Genomic DNA, 21,072 nt, shown 5'->3' with positions numbered 1-21,072 from the left:
TTAAGAACGGACCTCTGGAACGAATTAAGTACTTAACCCGAGGTACCACTATAGTTGCTTCACAGATGGGATGCACAAACTGGCCACTATGCAACAGAGATTAAGCCCATTGACTTGAAGAGATTTAAGTGTTCCTAACTCTGATTACAAGGAAGATTTCAAACAGGGTTGCCAGTACAGTGGTACCTCAGGTTAAGTACTTAATTCGTTCCAGAGGTCTGTTCTTAACCTGAAACTGTTCTTAACCTGAAGCACCACTTTAGCTAATGGAGCCTCCTGCTGCTGCCGCGCAGCCGGAGCCCGATTTCTGTTCTTATCCTGAAGCAAAGTTCTTACCCTGAAGCACTATTTCTGGGTTAGTGTAGTGTGTAACCTGAAGCGTATGTAACCTGAAGTGTATGTAACCTGAGGTACCACTGCATATCTTTTATAATTTGGATACTTATTTTTAATCACTTTCCAAATTATTTTAAATTTGCAACTCCCTTTTTCTGCCAGATAATAATAGAGTTAACATGTTTATTCCAGCTAGAGCCAATAGGACAAAGACCGCAATCCTACATATTCAGAGGTAGCCATAGCTGAACACTGTCTGTCTGCCCTACTTCCAAGTAAATGCACAGAAGATTGGGCTGAAACTAGCTTAAATACAAGCAGCATGGCATTTCGGTTCTGAACCGTGACTGTGTTTTAACAGTCAGCTTGTGCAGACAGTGGAATGGAATCTAGATCCCATTCCCATTGATTTGTTGGCATTGCAAGGCTAACAGGTGCTAAAACTATAAAAACTTTGTGACTCAGCTCAGCACATCTGACACCCAAAAGAAGCAATTGTCCATCCAATGTGACAGGCTAATGAGTGATTGCCAGGATGATGGGAGAGAATGAAAGAGGCAGATATGAGCTGGAGGTTGCTTGTTTTGTTGAGAGTGAACAGGACCTACGGTAGATGCCTGCCCCATAAGATGATCTGTTTGTAGCCATGCTACTTACACAGTTACTCTTCTAAGGTGAAACACATTATCCCCATTTTACAAAAAAACAAACAAACACCACTGTGATGCAAGCTAATGAAAATGCTGCTTAGCACACCAACAGTAACCACAGCTTTCATTCATGGTGAATACGGAAAACGTAATGTCATGAACATTTTGCTGTGAAAGCCTGGATACTACACACAAATAATTCTCAAAAAGCTATCAGGACTGTGCTCATATCAGGTATCTTGGATTGTAAGCCATTTTTGTAAAATAGGAACTGCTTGAGTACTTCGGTGGGAAGATGATATAGAAATGTTGCTAGTGAGGGCCAAGTTAGAAAATAATAATAATAATAATAATAATAATAATAATAATAATAATAATAATAAAAAATAATTTTATTTATACCCAGCCCTCCCTGGCCAGAGCCGGGTTCAGGGTGGCTAACACCAATAAAATCCCAGTAAAAACATAATAGGGGAAGAAAAGAAAAACCTATTTAAAATACAGGTTAAAATACAGGTTAAAACGCAGCCTCATTTTAAAAGTAGCCGATAGATCAAGACCATAAGGGGAGGGCAACATAAGGGTCAGACTGAGTCCAAACCAAAGGCCAGGCGGAACAGCTCTGTCTTGCAGGCCCTGCAGAAAGATGTCAAGTCCTGCAGGGCCCTAGTCTCTTGTGACAGAGCGTTCCACCAAGTTGGGGCCAGTACTGAAAAGGCCCTGGCCCTAGCTGAGACAGGCACCTTCGATGACTTTCTACTCTCCACAGGAGTGTCTCAATCCAGATTTATGAAGGGCTGTAAATGCATGTTAAATCACCAGTGCCAGATTCACTTCCCAGCATCTCCAGATGGAGCTCTGAATCACAGTATCAGAGAATTGTAGACTTGGAAGGGAAGAAGAAGCTTATCTAATCCCAACCCCTTGCAATGTAGGAATCTTTTTGCCCAAGCGGGGCTCAAACCCACAAAGCTGAAGATTAAGAGTCTTGTGCTTTACCAATTAAGCTACCTGGGAATGTCCTCTGTCTTAAACTCTGGACAGTCAACGTAGGCGATACTGAGATAGGTGGATCAATGGTCTGACTCAAAATAAAACTTCTGCTTACTATTTGGCCCCAGTCTGCCTTAAATTTACTTTTAAAGAGCCATTCAAACAATTGATAATTGCAAGAACGTTGCCTTGTCTTGTTTTGCCACAAGTACAGTGGTACCTCGGGTTAAGTACTTTATTCATTCCAGAGGTCCGTACTTAACCTGAAACTGTTCTTAACCTGAAGCACCACTTTAGCTAATGGGGCCTCCTGCTGCTGCTGCGCCGCCGGAGCCCAATTTCTGTTCTTATCCTGAAGCAAAGTTCTTAACCCGAGGTACTATTTCTGGGTTAACAGAGTCTGTAATCTGAAGGGTATGTAACCCGAGGTACCACTGTAATTCCTCCACCCACCGTGTTTAGCATGGCAAACTTAGGGGGAATGTGAGGGTGCTCACGCTGTGAACTTGACGATTTCAAAACTACTTAACCTTCATGATTCCTGAGTAAAGAACCTTGGGATTTATGGTTGAAGACTGGAATGGGAGACTGCTGGCCCTGAACTATAACTCCCATCATCCCATTGGCCATTCTGGTTGGGGCTGATGGAGACCAGCATTGGAGGACCACAGGTTCCCCCTACCTTGTTTGAGGGATGGGACTGTAGAGTGGTGAAGCACCTGTTTTGCATGCAGAAGGTGTCGAGTTCAATCCCTGCCATGTCTAGCTAGAATAATGAGGTAGCCAGCAATGGGAAACAGCTGCTGCTGCCCATAAGACATTACTGGGCTGGATGGTAAAGGTAAAGGGGCCCCTGACCGTTAGGTCCAGTCGTGGCCGACTCTGGGGTTGCGGCGCTCATCTTGCTTTATTGGCCGAGGGAGCCAGTGTACAGCTTCCGGGTCATGTGGCCAGCATGACTAAGCCGCTTCTGGCGAACCAGAGCAGCGCACAGAAACGCCGTTTACCTTCCCACCTATTCATCTACTTGCACTTTGATGTGCTTTCGAACTGCTAAGTTGGCCGGAGCAGGGACCGAGCAACGGGAACTCGCCCCGTCGTGGGGATTCGAACCGCCGACCTTCTGATCGGCATGTCCTAGGCTCTGTAGTTTAACCCACAGCGCCACCCATGTCCCTTGACTGGATGGACAAATAGTCTATTTCTCTATTTAAGAGGCAACTTCCTATGTTCTGTGAAATGACTCAGGGCCCAAAAAAATCATTCCCATGACCTTCAAGTGATGTATGATTCCCAAGGTCCTTTGGCAGAGGGGTGGGATGGGAAAATCATTCAACTTAATCCGACTAGTTTATTATTATTTTATTAGTGAAGATGGGTCAAAATATGAAAAGATGCTCTCAGAGTATGGGTTTTTTTGGGGGGGGTGAGTTTTAGGATGCAGTCATTTCGCTTCTTTTTGTGTTAGTCTCCAGTCCATTTCCCCCCTGCACATCTCTGCTGATCCCTTTCCACTTACAGATTAGCTTTCAGCTATGGTCTGAATGGCACTTTTTAGTCTCTCTTGTTGCTCTCTGATAGTTAACTAGCTGCCTGGTCACATGGCATTCAGCCCAAGGGTAACTCCGGCAAGTGCTTGAATAATAATAATAATAATAGCTATTTTTAGTTCCTACACAATAAGCCACTTGATTTTGCAGCCTGTGGGAATGAACCGGGGTGGCTAGGAGAGAACTCTTGTACTGAAACTGTAACAGAGGGTCTTTTCAAAGAGATCAGTAAGTTAAGGGCAAACAATGCACATAAGTAAAACATCTTGACTGCAGAGAATTAATACTAGGTGTTCTTAATGTATGAGGGGGAGTGTTTACATTTCTCTGCAGCACTTTCAGTGCACTGTTTTCCTTCTTTAAATCTTACCTTGCTTTGTATATAAATGCACAGAAACACACACACATTTTTATTGGTCTTTTCTCCAAAGTTGCACTCTTTTGAGTCGCTTGGGACGCAATCCACTGCTTTGCCTTTCCCATGCAACCCCCCCACCCCAATTGAAATCAGCTAACCCTGTATCCTGTGTCTCAGAAGGAGGAGAAAAAGTAGGAGTTAAGTTTAGCACGCCGTCACTCGCAGCTACCATCTGATTAAGACTTTCAGGGTTTCATTCCACAAATTCCTTTCGCAACCATCAGCTATTAAATCTGGAAAAAAGCAGAGAGAGAGAGAGAGCTTCCTTCCAACATCCTCCTTTGCAGTCCTTCTTCAGGAACTGAGTCGAAACATCAAAGAAGTATAAAGTCACTTATGTACGTGTCCAAAACAAGTTTTTCACGAAATGGTAGACTTTTTAATAAACAGCTGTATATGGGCATCTTTCATCTGATCTTTCTTTAATAGCTAAAGTGCTTTCCCCCACCTTTCTCTCTCCATTACAACAAGCACCTAACTTCCATCAAAACTCAATGGCTCTGGCCACACGGTACTTGAAGACAAATTCTGTAGTCTAAAATTTTTCCCCCTCTCCCCTGTTTTGTTTATGACTGGAGTCGGGAGAGGCTTCTTGTGTCTGCAGGCTGGCTCGGAGTCAGTGTCCCTTTTGGACTCTCTGATTCATTGCTCTCCTGACCTCCCGTTTGTCTCAAGCTGTGATTTATATAGCTCGGCGCTGCTTTCAAAGCCGAGCCTTTCCAAAGGCGTTTAGGGCGGGGGCGGGGGTCCCATTCCCCTCTTTGGGCTCCCACTGTTCACCTTGCAACCGCCCTTGCCTTCTTTCCCCACCTGACTCCCAACAGTTCTCTCTCTGTGTGTGTGTGTGTTGCCAGTGCCACACCGGTGTTAGTGAGAGAGAAGTTGTTGCCATTCCTGTGCGATGGAGTCATGGGAGAAATTGCAGCGAGCGCACAGATAGTGGGAGTGCAAGAGGCAAAGCCGGCTGAGCTGGGAAGCAGCTCGTAGTAGCAGCAGCAGCAGCAGTTTGGGCTGGCAGCGCTGGAGGTGTCCGCATTTGTAGCTGGCTCTTCTCTCCCGGGGAATACTTGCTTGAGGAAGGTGAGAGTTCAGTCTTGCTTTTAATTTCTTGCATGTTTCCAGCTCCAGCTGCTTAGGGGCGGGTGTGTGTGTGTCTGTATGTGGAGATGCTTGTTGCCTCAGCTCTAGCAACATCTCATATATTCCAAACCCTGCCAAAGTCTAGAAGACTTTTTTGTGTGTGGCTTTACTCGGAAATCTGTCTGTGCCCTAATCCTTCCTAACACACCAGATTCGATGCTGAGGATTGGGAGAGTCAAAGTGGGCAGGTGATGGGGCTTTGCTTCTTGATTTGTTTTCAAGCAAATTATATTTTTCAACAACTCTCTTTGCACATTCAAAACCTAGCAGATGCACTGCTCACCTGTGATTGTATCCCTGTGTTCATTTGGAGGGCATGTTGTGTTTAGGATTGTGCAGTGTTTATTACTGACCCAAACTTTAGAGGGAAACTTGTGGGATTCCCAACCCCCTTTTACTGCATTCAGGGTTTATTATTGTCGTTTCCCATTAGTAAAATTGAACTCTGTAAACTAGCAGTAACTTTGACACACACAGGTGAAGAATGTTTGGGTAGCCCCAGTAACACTTACCTTTTATTTGAGATAATGTACCTGTGTAAACATAGCCGCTTGCTGCAGTGTTATATGCCTACATGAAAAAAGTCAGCTGATATATCTCTGCTTACATGTGCATTACCTTTACTAATAAGGCTGGTATGGCATATGCAAACTCTCCGTTTCGAAATTATGGCACAATGACCTAACTAACAGCACTTGAGATGTGTGTGAAATAGGATTCTAGCAAAGGTGATGGGGCCTGGGACTCCCTAGTCCTTGAATCCTTCTAATAGGAAATCCAAACTTTGTAACTGGAATAAATCATGCAGCTTTAGGAAAATAGCACCCAGTTTTATTGCAATGTAATTTTATTTTTCTGCTTTGGAATCTCCTTCTCCCAAATTAGGGATTTTTTCCCAAGTGTTATTATTCATGGCATAAGTGAGGATGTTGTAGGCTCAAATATCAGCAGATGCTCTCAACAGGTGTACTGTATAAAGGCACAGAGATGAAGCGCTGGGCAGTATGAAAGGGAACTTATCTTTATGAAGAAGACCCATACCAGAACCCACATTCAGGTAGCAACAACTTTCCACACATCTTCATGTGCCCTCCCTCCCTACAACCACAAGGGTTACTGATCTGCTCTTACATTTTAAACTAGCATAAATACTGGGAAGCAGGATAGGGAAGGGATTTGCACAGAGAGAGTTTGCATATCACAAGACCTCTTAGCACAGAGTACATCTTTGTGTGCTCGGTAAATAAAGGTATGTTGCACTCCGCTCTAATAGTTTCCCTAAGTGTAGTACTTTACCTTTCCACGTTGGAATGAATGGAGAGGTGCATTCAGGAACGCCACTGACACGTGAGCTAAACTTACCCACTGAATGTTGGCTGCACTAGCAGCATGGCAGAATATTGGGAGGCTGTCAGGGAACAATTGGCCATTGCACAGACACACACACACACACACACACATAAATTCACACACACGTTATGTAGATGACTAAATATTGCCATACTGGGGATGCCAAAGCTGTTTGGTCCCAGCCTTCCTGAAGATTCCTGCAAAAGGAATCGGAAACAGACTGCAAGCATGGTGGTTAACAGCTGATTTGTTTGCCATTTGACTATGCATCTTGTGATGACAGGCGCTTAGGGTAGGTGTAATTTGAAACTGCAAAATGAATAATTAAGGTACCCATCCTAGGGGCATCCCAGGTGCCTGAGATGTTTCTAGCTATAATTGCAGGTGTTGTGGAGCATGGCTGGAATGGCATCATCCCTACTATCCTCTTTTCTTAACTCAGAGAGTCATGGTAAACAAAACCTGACTTTCTCTTGTTCTGTTGCAGTGTGCGAATTAGCAGACAGGGGATCCCTTAATGCAGTTGTGGGGAATCTTTGACCCTCCAGATGTTGTTGAACTACAACTCCCATCAGCCCCAGTAAACATGGCCAATGACCAGGGATGATGGGAGTTGTGCAAACATCTGAAGGACCAAACAGCTTCCGGGTCAAGTGGCCAGCAGGACTAAGCCGCTTCTGGCAAACCACAGCAGCACACAGAAATGCCATTTACCTTCCCGCAGGAGCGGTACTTATTTATCTACTTGCACTTTGACGTGCTTTCGAACTGCTAAGTGGGCAGGAGCTGGGACCGAGCAACGGGAGCTCACTCCACCATGGGGATTTGAACCGCCAATCTTCTGATCGGCAAGTCCTAGGCTCAGTGGTTTAACCCACAGCGCCACCCACGTCCCTAACACCTGTCTTAATATAATCCACAAATCCCACTCCTCCTTGTCTTGGCCAAATCATTCTGCCCCAAAGCCTTCTGTAAACAGTAGCTAAGATGGCTGATATGAAAGATATGTGGATGCTTTCATTCCACCGCATTGTAATTTAAGCATGACTTTTTCCGAAGTAAGTATATAGGATGCCTTGTCCCTATCCAAAGGGGGAGCTGAATTGCATCCCTAGACCATAGTTTTAGAGCTGCTGTGCTTAAGATACCCTTTCTCTGTTTGAACTGGCTGTCTTACACCTCACCAGGCAAAGCCTTTTGTCTGGGCCTAGTCCTCAAGGAATCCTTGGCTGGCTCCCATTATGTCTCCCCATGACTTAAGCCAGCTGATTCCATATATGGCAGAAGGTTCCAAAACAGACAGACCTGGATATATGTAAGGTGTTGCTGCAGTTCATTTATTGTCCTGAAGCCCACCACTAAAGCAATAATACATACCCACTTTTGCAAATCATGCGAGTGCTTGAGAAGGGATTACTGTTATGTATCCACACTGCACAAACATCACCAAAACACTTCAGGAAAATAAAACCCAAGTAACAAGCTGAGAAGGTTAATTAGAATTGCTACGGCCCAAATGTCCCATCGCATTATGCATTGCCTAGTTACTGTAAATGTTTTCTGCCTTATTTATGTGCGTGAATGATGCTTAGTCCTTAGTTTAAGAGTTATTAACCTCAAAGGGCACGTTTGTCCACTTTCCACTAATAAGAGCTGTTGCAGCTCTGCTGCTTGTGTCTTTGTTTGGAAAGCAAGAAAGGCTATTCTGCCATTTGTCACAGTTCTGCTCTGGCTTTGTGCAGCCTTGTTATGTTGAATGAATTTAGAGCATCCGCAAAGGGTGACTTTGCATTGCTCACCCTTTTCACAGTGTGGAAAGTCGGCTCAACCTTCTGAATGCAAAATAAAGTAGCAGTCCTCAACTGACAGCCGACAACTGAGTTTCCATCAAAGGATTCGGTCACGGACCAGTCTATTGGGTGCTAAGGGAAAAAGTAAACTTTGCAGCGAAATGTACCGCAGCATAAAAGCTTCATTAGATGAGTCCTTTTGGCATATTTGCGCACCAGTGGTTTCTGGTGCGGCTGTTTCAAACTGTGAAGCCACGGGGGCAGGGCAAATATTGTTCCCCTTGAGCAGGAATGATTGTGAAGAATGCCAGCGCTATACCTTTCTTGGGCGCAGTCTCTGCTAACTTCCTTGACTGCACAATGACACACTTTGGTCATGGGAGAGAAGCAACATTGGGCATGACATCTCAGAGCCAGATCAGTTAGAGATGTGATTCCCTTAGAATTTTTCTCAGAACAAACCTAGTTGGGATAGCATGAAGGGCACTGTTGCGATAGGAAGAAGCGTTTTCTTCTTCCACCCAGTGGAAGTTCTGAATGGCACCGGAATATGCAAAGTAAACATGAGCTGGGAAACGCTGGACAGAGTTGAATAAAAAAATATGGTCAGGAGAGTGAAAAGGGATGGTTCAGAAGAAACACTTTTATTCCTTGGGGAAATAGATTTGAAAACTAGGGGGGAGTGAGAGAGCCTTTTGAAATATGTTGACATGGCTGTCACTGGAGGCTGGAAAGTTGGGCAAGGAACAGACTTCACTGAGGAGCAGGTGCAAGAAATACCTTTTTTTTTTTTGCAGTTAAGGAAACTAGCAGCGTCTGTGATTGTGCAACTTTCTCCCTTCTATATTCCTCAGTGACTTGGCCCATACAGAGCTTATATGAGGCCCAGGGTGAGAGCCTTGCTAGAATAAAGTTATAAACCCAAACTGGCTTAGCCTTCTGAGGCCCAGGGCAAGTGTACCCGGCTTCCCCTCCCTTCTGCTTGGGCCTGTCAGTGACCATACCTACGCTCTCCCTCTGCCCAAGTCCCCACAAAATCTTGGAAGATGGTCTAGAATGCAAAGGTTCTGAATGTGGAGGAGTAGGACATCTACCACAGCTTTAATCAAGTTATTATCATGGGTAGTAATCAACTGAGTGTTACTCAGAGCAGACCTATTGAAATTAATGGACTTAACTTAATCATGGCTATTCATTTCAATGGGTCTACTCTGAGTAAAACATAGTTGAATATTGCTCTGTGGTACAGTGTGGGATTTACATGGAGGAGGTCGCAGGTTGAGTCCCTCACAACCCCAGTGAAACGAATCTCCTGGCAATCAGAGCGGACTAGCTTTTCCTCAACTTGGTGAACTCTGGATATTGTTGAGCTGGAACTCCAGCCAACCCCAGAGGAGCACAGCCACTGGTTGAGGATTATGGATTATGTCTAGAGGGCGCCAGGTTAGATAGGAGAGGCTAAGTAGACTGACACTGTGTCAAGCAGCTTATAATGAACCATTGTTCCAGCATTCAGGACTGCGCTGCTTGTTACATTTCTTATCTCCTTGACTTTGGAATGTCTAGAACACTCTTCTCACCCTTTTCTTTGCAAGTCTGTGCTGCTCATAGCTTGTTCGCCGGCTATGACCCATCTTGGTAACACAAGAAGAAAGCTGTCGTGGTGCAGTTTGGTGTACCTTAGCGACCTTTCCAGCTGTTCATCAAGTTCACAAACCTAACCCAGGGTTGTGGGAGGTTTAGCAAAGACATAGAACCAAAATCTGGCCCCTTGCTGGGGCAATTTTAGTCTTGTAAAATAGATCCTGGGCATATTTGCTGCTTCTGCTCAAGTTATTTTTGCTGTCAAGTACTGGAAATAAAAAGGGATGCGGGTGGTGCTGTGGGTTAAACCACAGAGCCTAGGACTTGTCAATCAGAAGGTCAGTGGTTTGAATCCCCACGACGGGGTGAGCTCCCGTTGCTCAGTCCCTGCTCTTGCCAACCTAGCAGTTCAAAAGCACGTCAAAGTGCAAGTAGATAAATAGGTACCGCTCCAGCGGAAAGGTAAACGGTGTTTCCGTGCACTGCTCTGGTTCACCAGAAGTGTCTTAGTCATGCTGGCCACATGACCTGGAAGCTGTACGCCGGCTCCCTCAGCCAGTAAAGTGAGATGAGCACCGCAACCCCAGAATCGGTCACAACTGGACCTAATGGTCAGGGGTCCCTTTACCTTTTTTTTACTGGAAATAAAAGTCACTTCCCTTTTTCTTTTCTATGTTATGAAAGTTGTTTGCATCCTCTAGTGTTCGGGGGGGGGGGGGTTGCAGTATTTGTATCCAACAAGAATTTTGACTGCCAGGTGGACTGCTTGATTTTCCCTACTGCCAGCTTTTTTTAAAGATACCATCCATTTCACTGTGTGTGAAAGAAGTTCTAGGTTTGAATGCTTGGTCTCTTCTGCAGTTGCACCCCAGAACTGCAAGGCAGAGGTGGTGCTGAGGTGGGTTCTACCTGAACCTTAGAGAGGTAGAAACTGTGGCCGGCGGCTAGTCAGACTTGACCTTAATAAACGATGTGGAGGGTTTTCAGAAATTCAGTATATAGATATACATGGATGATTTATATAAATACTACTAGCTTGTTTTGTGAAGCTGTTGGAAGGATCATTGAGATGATCTATGCATTTGATTTGGATGCTTTTAAGGTGCAGGGCCCATTGCTTAGTATATATAGATGTTCAGCTTAAATGCTCTGTTACCTGTTCAGCATTAGCCACTAGGTGGCAAACCAAACAGAAAGGTGCTGTGTCACTTCCAGAGAGCATCTGAAGTCAGGCTTGGATAGGGAAATAAAGTTTCAATGCAGAAGTGAGTTGTTGCTCAAGGGCTCTGTCTGTGGGCTGCTCTGGGTGAAAGTGTTTCTTTGCTGCTTTCTCTTTGAAATTTTGCTAGGGCTTTTGGGTTCTCTTACTATTCACTTGTTGTACAGTGGTACCTCTGGATATGCACACCTCCGGTTGTGTATCCTTCAGGATGTGAGCACAGCAAACCCAGAAGTATTTTTCTGGGTTTTGTTGCACACGCATGCACAGAAGCGGTCCCTCCGGTTGTGGAGACCTTGGGATCCAACCAGAGCTCCAGAATGGATCCCGTCTGCAACTGGAGGTACCACTGTATTTCCTTGGTGGTGAGAGAGGTTGAGGTGGCCTAGGGTGTGTTTGATTGTCTTTGGTTGGCTGTAGTGAGATTTGTTTTTGTATGTGAGTGGGGTGTGTGTGTGTGTTTCTGAATCAGGTTACCCAGATTGATTTGTATACTGTCAGTGGATTCCTGTTGTTGTCTTGTTGGGCTATGTATGTGATAAAGGGGAGCCATACCCACACATACACTAAGTAGAAGAATACAGTGGACACTCAGGTTGCGAACGTGATCCGTGCGGGATGCACATTTGCAAGCTGCGTCTGCGCGTCAGCTGGCTGTAGGAAAGAACAGTGTGGCAGTTGGAAAGAATAAAAGGATTGTTTTTCTTTACTGATATTGTGAATGATGAGATCTTGAGTCAAGAACAAAGAAAGTAGATTCTATAGCAGTATACCTACTTTTGTGCCCAAAATTATCCATCAGGGCCAGTGCCGGATTTACATATAAGCTAAACAAGCTATAGCTTAAGGCCCCCCTCTCTTGGGGGCCCCCAAAAAATGTAAAGGGGGAAAAACCTGGATGTACTTTGATAAAATACATATTTTGTTATGTTCAAATGGCTTTCGATACCTATTAGGTCCATAAATTACCATATAGCATATATTCAACACAAAAAACAGCAGCAATTTGTTGTTGACAAAGGAGAGCTGGACATATAAAGGGCCCCATTACCTCCAGTAGCTTAGGGCCTCATCAAACCTAATCAGGGCAACCAATGCGATTCAGGCCCATGACCAGGCATGAATCCAGATGGATATGGGCCAAGATAATCTGTTTCAACTATAACCCTCACAAACCAATGGGTCCAGGGGTGGGCAACTCCAGGAAGAACCGAGGAAAGACCCCCAACCTGCAATGCTGGAGACTGTTTCCAGTGACAGCACTGTTGGGTGTGGTATTTAAGACAACTCCCTGTGCTACTGCTCAGGACTGGTTAAGTATACTCTTTGTCGTTTGGTTTAGAAAGAGGTGATGCTCTAGATTCTATTCCAAATAGGCGTCCCTGTTCTTCAGTCCATGTCTTGCTATCACATGCCAAGGCTTTATACACGAACTCTGTGGCTGTCAGGTAGGTTACGGACAACGCAGTTAAGCGTTGACGTGTGCAGTAGCGAATATTACTGTGCCAGGATGAAAAAGATACAGTTCATTTTGTTTCCATTGATTTCATTCCTCCCATCTCTTGCCACGTTGATCTCTGGGCTGGCGTGAAATAAAACAAAAAAAGATGATTGCTTGTGTTCTGATCTCTCATCAGTCTCTAGAAATAAAAGTACGGGTCACAGACTGGAAATATTTGGCAAAAATGAGATCCAAGATGGAAAGGGCAGCACTAAATATCTCTAAGTAGACAAGAAGTTGCCTGTACAGGGATCTGTAGAAAAGGCCCATTGAGAAACGGTGATGCGTGAACTTGGTATTTTCTTTTTAAAGCCATTCTTTTATGGAACAGGAAATGAAATGTGACCCCGTTCAACAGTCAAGAGTGAAATTAACTGGGTTGTAAAACTGATTCTTCTCCCTACACTGTCCATGCTTGCACCACAGACATCTCTCCTCTTTGGTTTCTGAAAAGTGCTGCAAGCCAGCTCATAGATCAGCAATGGAACATATGCCACCCTTGGGTTTTACTGTCATCGAATGTGTCTTGTTGAGTGCCATGATTATTATCCTGAAGGAGCGTCTCCACTCCTATCGTTCTGCCCGGACGCTGAGGTCCAGCGCCGAGGGCCTTCTGGCAGTTCCCTCATTGCGAGAAGCAAAACTACAGGGAATCAGGCAGAGGGCCTTCTCGGTAGTGGCGCCCGCCCTGTGGAACGCCCTCCCATCAGATGTCAAAGAGATAAACAACTACCTGACATTCAGAAGACATCTTAAGGCAGCCCTGTTCAGGGAAGTTTTTAATGTATGATATTTTAGTGTTTTTTGGTTTCTATGGAAGCCGCCCAGAGTGGCTGGGGAAACCCAGCCAGATGGGCGGGGTACAAATAAATTATTATTATTATTATTATTATTATTATTATTATTATTATTATTATTTGGGGGGAGTGAGCAGGTTGCCTTAAAACACTTCTTCTAAACCATACTGGGAAAACATTAGCACAAAAGCATAATTGCGTCACACAATTCACGGGCATAAGAAAACAAAGATGGGGTTGGATGTTTGATTGGTCAGCATCCCACACAGTAGGGTGGGCTAATTTCACGCTGTTGAGGGAAGCCCCAAGGAAGAGAAGAAGAATGGGAGGAGGAAAGTGGGGGCAAAGAGCAAAATGGACGGAGCAATGGAAGGAGATGGGAGGGGGAAGCCCTCTGCAAGCAATTGATTGCAGGAGATTGCATTGTGGTGGAGCTCATTCTTATGGTTCCATAATACACACACACCCTGTTTTGGGAACACCTTCACTTTAGAGATGCCACTGACCCTACAATGCCTTCCTCCCTAGGTCAAAGCTTTTCAGTCTGCCTAGCCCTAGACATTTTAAGTTGGTCAGTTTCTTCTGCTGTATCCCATACCATCCAACATTTCTCCAATAAAAATAGGGGCTAATAATAATAATACCCCGCCCATCTGACTGGGTTGCCCCAGCCACTCCATAATAAAACACAATAAAACACTAAACATTGTTTTTAAAACGTCCCTATATAGGGCTGCCTTCTGATGTCTTCTAGAGGTAATATAGTTACTTGTCTCTTTGGCTCAGGGATCGCATAACTCCATAACCTCCAGCATTTCTCCTATGAAAATAGGGACGTCCTAAGGAAAACTGGGACATTCTGGGATCAGATCAGAAATTGGGATGGGCTTCTGTAAATCTGGAAAATAGAGACATTTGAAGAATCCGGCATCAATAATAATAATAATAATAATAATAATAATAATAATAATAATAATTTATTTATATCCCGCCCTCCCCAGCCGAAGCTGGGCTCAGGGCGGCTAACAACAATAAAATAATACAACAGTCTAAAATCATTTCATTATAAAATTAATTCAAATCAAATTAATGGCAACCATTGGGCTAGAGTTCTGTGAAGATTGCCAAAGGATGCCTTTTAATGTTGTTTGTTAGTGATGCCTTTTAATGCATTGCTTTCCCTATATTTTATGGTTGTGCGACCATTTGTCATATCTTGATTGTTCACTGCCATGATATAAGAGCCCACGGTAAGCTTGGTGGATGAGGCCGATGGCCCATCTAATCCATCACCCATCACTCACTGCGGGTAGCCAGATGCCTCTGGGCAGCCGGAAAGCAGGGCCTGATTGCAGCAGCACTCTCTTCCTCTTGTTATTCACAGCAACTCGCATTCAGAGGCATCTTGGGGGTAAAACATAGCCATCATTGCCAGCAGCCTTTGATAGCCTTATTCTCTTTTGAAGAAAGGTGGTTTATTCTTGATGAATAAAACAGAAAATAAAGTGACATGGGTTAAGGGTTTTTACGCAGCACAAGCACCTTGGATTGTCCTTCTGGGAGCATCTTCTTCCCTTTCCAGTTTTATGCGCTTCTCTTGCGTTCCAGTCATTATACTCAGTGCGCTTTTTAGCACATTCAGTGTGCTTGCAACCTTGCTAGTAAGGCATCTGAATAACACATCTGGGTCCTGATTGTGCAGAGAGGCCAATGCGGAGAATTACTTGCACACACACACACTCACACACGTGTGCCCACCCCAGCACCCCAAACCCAGCAAAACACAGAGGAGACGGGGTCTTTCGCGTATGACGGGAGGGTAATGCTTGGTGTGATGTATAGCAAGGAGCCAATTCATTGCCATAAAGATAAATGGAAGCTTTAAAAAATATGGGGCAAAGCTATTGGGTAGCTTGCTAGATAAGCACTAAATATATTACAAGGCATAGCTGGTCGATATTTAAGAGATTAATTTTCAGCCTCTTAAATTACAGCTATTACAAGAAGACGTATATTAACTGTGCTGTCTTTCGCCCAACAGGCAGGTGATTTTTGTGTGTTTGTGTGATGTGCATAGCGCTAATCTGCCCCAAGCCACGCAGTCAATTACAATTTAGAAGTAGAACAGAAAGATGAGGCAGTTTTGATTGGGCTCCTATTGTTTAAATGGCTTTTTAACTTTCTCTCTGAGTAAATGTTTATTGGACATTGGAGAAGTATGAATATGAGGCGCTTTTCTGTTTTACAGTAGGATTTTAAGAGGATTAAGAACTCGATTCCCCCCCCCCCCCAAGCATTTTTCTCAGGTCTAAGGTATGCTCCAGCGCTCCAGCAGTATCATGGAGGTACAGCCCTTAGAATATTTCTGGGTTGCAATCATCTTAATATCTAACCAGGCACCTGCAGAGTGCACCATCTTAGCCCTGAACAGTAGCCTAGAATGGAGAATGCACGTGACTCTAGGCAGCTTTTTAGTGACAGAAGGTGGTGGACCTCAATTGGAGGTTTTGAAACAGAGGTTGGATGGCCATCTGCCAGGGACATATTAGCTGAGATTCCTGCATAGCAGGGGGTTGAACTAGATGACCCGTTGAGTGTCTTCCAAATCTACAATTTTTTGATTCCATGATTAGTACCTCTGTAGGCTACAAGAACCCACAACACCATCATTGCAGCCCCAGGACCAGCTTTGTTTGCCATGCACCATAGATGCTTTTGCTCTCTCTTGATCCCATCCATGACTTATAGGTGTCAAATTCTGCAGAACCGGAGAGCCCTTGAGTTACGCCCCCAAAGTTCAGTATGGTCAGACTTGCCTGGAACTCTGTTATTTCACTTTCATTTCTATTCCTGATTTCAAACCAGAAAAATTCCAAGATGGCTTGTATTAAACATAAATAAAATTCAAATACCCAGAGTCAGTTTTGGTTCTATCCATTTCTCATTTTTCCAGTCTAAATTACAGTTCCACACATTTTGGAGCAGTTTGCCATTCAAAATCAACTCATGAAAATTAATCAGCACTTTAGTGCAAATTTCTCCCAACAAACACATCTTTGTATGAAGTTTTGATTGGCGTAAACATTTTTTTGCAAGCCATTTTCTCTAAATGTTACAAGCAGTTTTTGTATGTTATTATCACCAAAACCTTCATTTTTATGCACGCTTTCCCCTAACTTGTGTATTTTTTGAAACATTGCTTGGAGAGCTGCATTACCAACACCCAGATCAGTGCAACTTTTGAGGGCTGTGTTTCAGTTTTCATCTTGGTTCAGAAAGTGCAGATTTGACAGGTTCGACTTTAAACGTGCACCGAATCAAATTTCCTCTCCATTTTTGCTCCAGGGTAATATAGCACCCCAACTCAATGAACCATGACATTATAGACTTGGAAGTGACCTTGGCGGTCATGCATATCAACCTCCTTAGCATACGAATCTTGCAACTGCACCATCCTTGACAGGTGGTCATCTAGCCTCTTCTTAAATTCTACCGGTTAAGGAGAGCCCATTACCTCCTGCAGATCTGTTCCATTCTCATTAGGTCAGCGCAGCTGCTCCCAATTACTTTCATACCATCTCACTTCCCCATGTGCCGGCAATTGGATGGTCGGTCGCCAGCGGCACACTCTTTCCTCACTTCCTCTCAGGATTGCACGTCTTTTTCACTGTCCAAAAACGAGGGAAGGATGAGCCAGGTGGAGCAGCAGCTGGGCTTCAGGTGAGCTGCTGAGTGATAGCATTTAGATCTCGGGGAGGGGAGGGGAGCTTGCAGCCGCAGGTGGTGGAAGCAGCCTGGCTTCCTTCCTCACAAGCCTGACTCATCTCTGCCTCTTGGCTCCCTTCCACTCCATCCTCTGCTTCTGGACCGCTATCTGCCACATACTCTTCCTGCCCACTAAATCCTGCTACCTCTTCAGCTTCCGTCACCTCCTCCTCCCAATCTGATTCCTTTTCTCCCTCTGACCACTCATCATTGTCCCACTACCAATCCTCTGGCTCTATGTGATCCCTAAATGACTGGGATGATGTAGGCAGTAAGGTGAAAATGTTGAGTTGCAGAGAAGGCCATTAAAAAAAATGATCAAGGAAATATATTTTTTTGGAGGGAGGGGCCTGAATAATCCCCCTATTCCTTGTCCACTGTTTCCTGTCTCTTTTTGCCGTTCATTGTCTTCAGCTTCTTGCTTGCTAGGTAAAGGTAAAGGGACCCCTGACCATTAGGTCCAGTCATGGCCGACTCTGGGGTTGCAGCGCTCATCTCGCTTTATTGGCCAAGGGAGCCGGCATACAGCTTCCAGGTCATGTGGCCAGCATGACTAAGCCGCTTCTGGCAAACCAGAGCAGCACATGGAAACGCTGTTTACCTTCCCACCGGAGCGGTTCCTATTTATCTACTTGCACTTTGATGTGCTTTCGAACTGCTAGGTTGGCAGGAGCAGGGACCGAGCAATGGGAGCTCACCCCATCGCGTGGATTCGAACCGCTGACCTTCTGATCGGAAAGTCCTAGGCTCTGTGGTTTAACCCACGGTGCCACCCGCGTCCCTTAATGCTTGCTACATGGACCCAAACTGGGTTTTGCCTCCCAGGTCTATTTGAAGGTTGCTCTGCCACTGTCTGAAAGGACTTTATGGATTTCTTAAGCCTATTAAGGAGCCTTTATATCTTATCTCTTCCTCTTTCCTTTGCCTCCTGTGGGATTTGAAGTGCTGCTGATTTAATACGTCTTTTGCCAGTTGCTCCCTATTGCTTTAAATAAGGTGCAAGTGCCACATTACAAACAGGGACTGCTTCAGAGGCAGTAATTTATGCTAACCATACAGGAAGCAGACCGTTTCAGAGATCTATGTGTTTACAGTTTTGAACCAGGGAGTCATTTGTACCGCAAGGGCTGGCGGTTTTTCACATCCCAGGGGAGACTGAAGTGCTGACCAAACTGCTAATATAGTTAGTGGGTTTTGTGTTAGTTGAGAGCTCTGCTGGTGGAGGAATTTCCTTTTATGAAAAGCATGCATTCACTGCCTTGAAAGGCAAAAGCAGGTGGAGATGAGTAATGTGGGCAGTGCTATTCTTCTCGAAAAAGAAGTGTCTGGACTCACCTTGTTCTCTTACCATGGCAATGGCGCACACCTGAGAGGTGCCGGGACTGAGGTCTGGCGAGTTCCAGCTGGAAAAAAGCTCTGGGTGAGGGAAATAAAAGTGGTTAGAGGAGAAAAAGCTCAGAACTTCAGAAGAACTAGTTGGATCTGTTGGTGTGTGAACAATCCACTCTTGGGTTTCCATTTCTTTCTGCCTTTTACAGAAAAGTTCTCCCTCATCTTTTACTTCTTTACAGAAGAAGAAGAGTTTGGATTTGATATCCCGCTTTATCACTACCCGAAGGAGTCTCAAAGCGGCTAACGTTCTCCTTTCCTTTCCTCCCCCACAACAAACACTCTGTGAGGTGAGTGGGGCTGAGAGACTTCAGAGAAGTGTGACTAGCCCAAGGTCACCCAGCAGCTGCATGTGGAGGAGCGGAGACGCGAACCCGGTTCACCAGATTAGGAGTCCACCGCTCTTAACCACACACCACACTGGCTCTCTTTACAGCAGCAGTATTCTAGCTATCTCTTAGTGAAATTCCCATAGCAGGGAAAAACACCGTTTGGTTCTGTTTCTCAGAGTCTTTATTATTTACAAAACTTTACACTGGTCATTAAAAACAACAACAACAATTTATTATTTAAAGCCCGCCCATCTGGCTGAGTTTCTCTAGCCACTCTGGGCAGCTCCCAATTGAGTGTTAAAAACAATACAGCATTAAATATTTAAAAATTCCCGAAACAGGGCTGCCTCCAGATGTCTTTTAAAGATAAGATAGCTGCTTGTTTCCTTGACATCTGATGGGAGGGCGTTCCACAGGGTGGGCGCCACTACTGAGAAGGCCCTCTGTCTGGTTCCCTGTAACCTCACTTCTTGCAATGAGGGAACCGCCATAAGGCCCTCGGCGCTGGACCTCAGTGTCCGGGCTGAATGATAGGGGTGGAGACGCTCCTTCAGGTATACAGGACCGAGGCCGTTTAGGGCTTTAAAGGTCAGCACCAACATTTTGAATTGTGCTCGGAAACGTACTGGGAGCCATAGCAGATCTCTCAGGACTGGTGTTATATGGGCTTGCCGGCCACTCCCAGTCACCAGTCTAGCTGCTGCATTCTGGATTAATTGCAGTTTCCGGGTCACCTTCAAAGGTAGCAAATAAAGCACCATCATCTTTTTCTCTTTTAGCCATCCAGCCAGAGACCTAATGCCGACTCATTCGCATGCTCATTTGCACTCACCCAGACTTAGTTGACCACAAGGACACCTGTTGCTGGGGAAATTTTCTGTTGCCTAGCAACTTCTTCAAGACCATTTTCAAGTTTCTTCTAGAATATTCCAACAGAATCAGGACAGTGTCCCAACCAGTACAGCAACCTGTTCTCTCAGTAGCCAACAAGACGCCTTATATAATTGCCGATAAAATAATCCGAGCAAAAAATGAGGTTTTGTACTAAAAGTGTCCAATGTGTTGTTTAGGGTAGCAAGTAGCAGAAGTTAATTTGGTCATTGGCTTTCCTAGAGGTTGTGGCATATTTGCAAATGTGAATTTCCTTAAATGTATGCCAATGTAGAATTAGCTATATTGATTAGTGGTGGAATTGAAGTTGTGCTTTTTTATATAAGGTATAGGTTTAAGATGTCTCATTTTCACAGGTGAAGTACTAAGTAAATAATATTGCATTGTGGAATCTGCAGGCATTTGTCACTTGATAGCTTTCCTGGTTCCTGTCATATCGCTGGGAAGAACACATAGGAGGTGCTGTCACCCATTTCAATTAGAACCACATGAAACATTTTGGTGTTTGGCTTGCAGCTAACCTAGCATTTGTTCAGAAGGACCAGCTAATAGTGTTTTTAAGCTTCAGTACTCAGGCTGTAAAGCACTTTCAAAGATCATGATGCAAAGGGACAAAACACAACTTATCCACGAGATGAAAATCTAAAGATTGGCTTTAATTTTTAATGCTAGTGCCCATGAGGAGATACATATTGCCGAGGAGGGTGGAGAGGAGAAAAATTGCAAAAATATGCAGTTCTCTGTGAAAAATGTATTCTAAAAATTGATTTTTTTTATTTAAAAAAATGAAGGCAGGTAATCTAACGCAGCCCAAAATGGGGGATGGCTGCTCAACCAGGTTTTAAGTGAACAGGGTGCAAAAGATAAATTACAGAACAAGGGAGGGTTTTTTATGGGAAATGGGAGAAATTGTTGAGAGCATGCTGAAATACTGCAGTGCATTGAGGCATTATGAAATATAGTTGGGGGATGGGATGATGGAGATGTATTGCAAGAAAGGATTTACAGTGATTATTTCTCAGGAAGCAACTAATAATATCCCCAAAACCTTACGGGTGGCATCTCTCTGTTGCAGCATCATACATCCGCCACCTGCCCTTGTATGCAAGGAGAACACTTTTCACATCTTGCTTGTCAGATAAATTAACAGGCAATAGCTAAGTAACTGCCCAGATTAATAGTTAGTATTTCCTAGACCTACACAGGCCACCTCTGAAGCCGAGCCCAGTATTGATGGCTTCATTAAAAGAAGAGTATCAGTTATAACTAGACAACAATGAGTTTGGATGGGACAAAGTTTCCTGGGGCTAAATTGACAATGAACTTCCAGTGACGGACCATCAGGTCTTGTTTTAATTCTTAACCGT

At 44.4% G+C, this 21,072-nt stretch overlaps 1 protein-coding gene across 5 annotated transcripts in view; it reads left to right on the top strand.

Moving 5' to 3' along the window:
- Nucleotides 1-21,072, top strand: part of ARHGAP24 (Rho GTPase activating protein 24) — a 461,665-nt gene that overhangs the window by 311,931 nt on the left and 128,662 nt on the right. The window contains exon 1 of one of the 5 annotated variants that reach the window (XM_081207052.1): nucleotides 4,639-5,027. The exons of the other annotated variants lie outside the window; for them this stretch is intronic. The gene's annotated coding sequence lies outside the window, so the exon portion shown is untranslated. Of the gene's footprint in view, nucleotides 1-4,638; nucleotides 5,028-21,072 lie in introns of those variants that run through there. 5 annotated transcript variants of the gene reach the window in all.

Source organism: Podarcis bocagei (assembly GCF_964188305.1).
Source record: "Podarcis bocagei genome assembly, chromosome: 9".
Lineage (NCBI taxonomy): Eukaryota > Metazoa > Chordata > Lepidosauria > Squamata > Lacertidae > Podarcis > Podarcis bocagei.
Note: the sequence above shows the minus strand (reverse complement) of the source record. Positions and strands in the feature narration are given on the sequence as shown.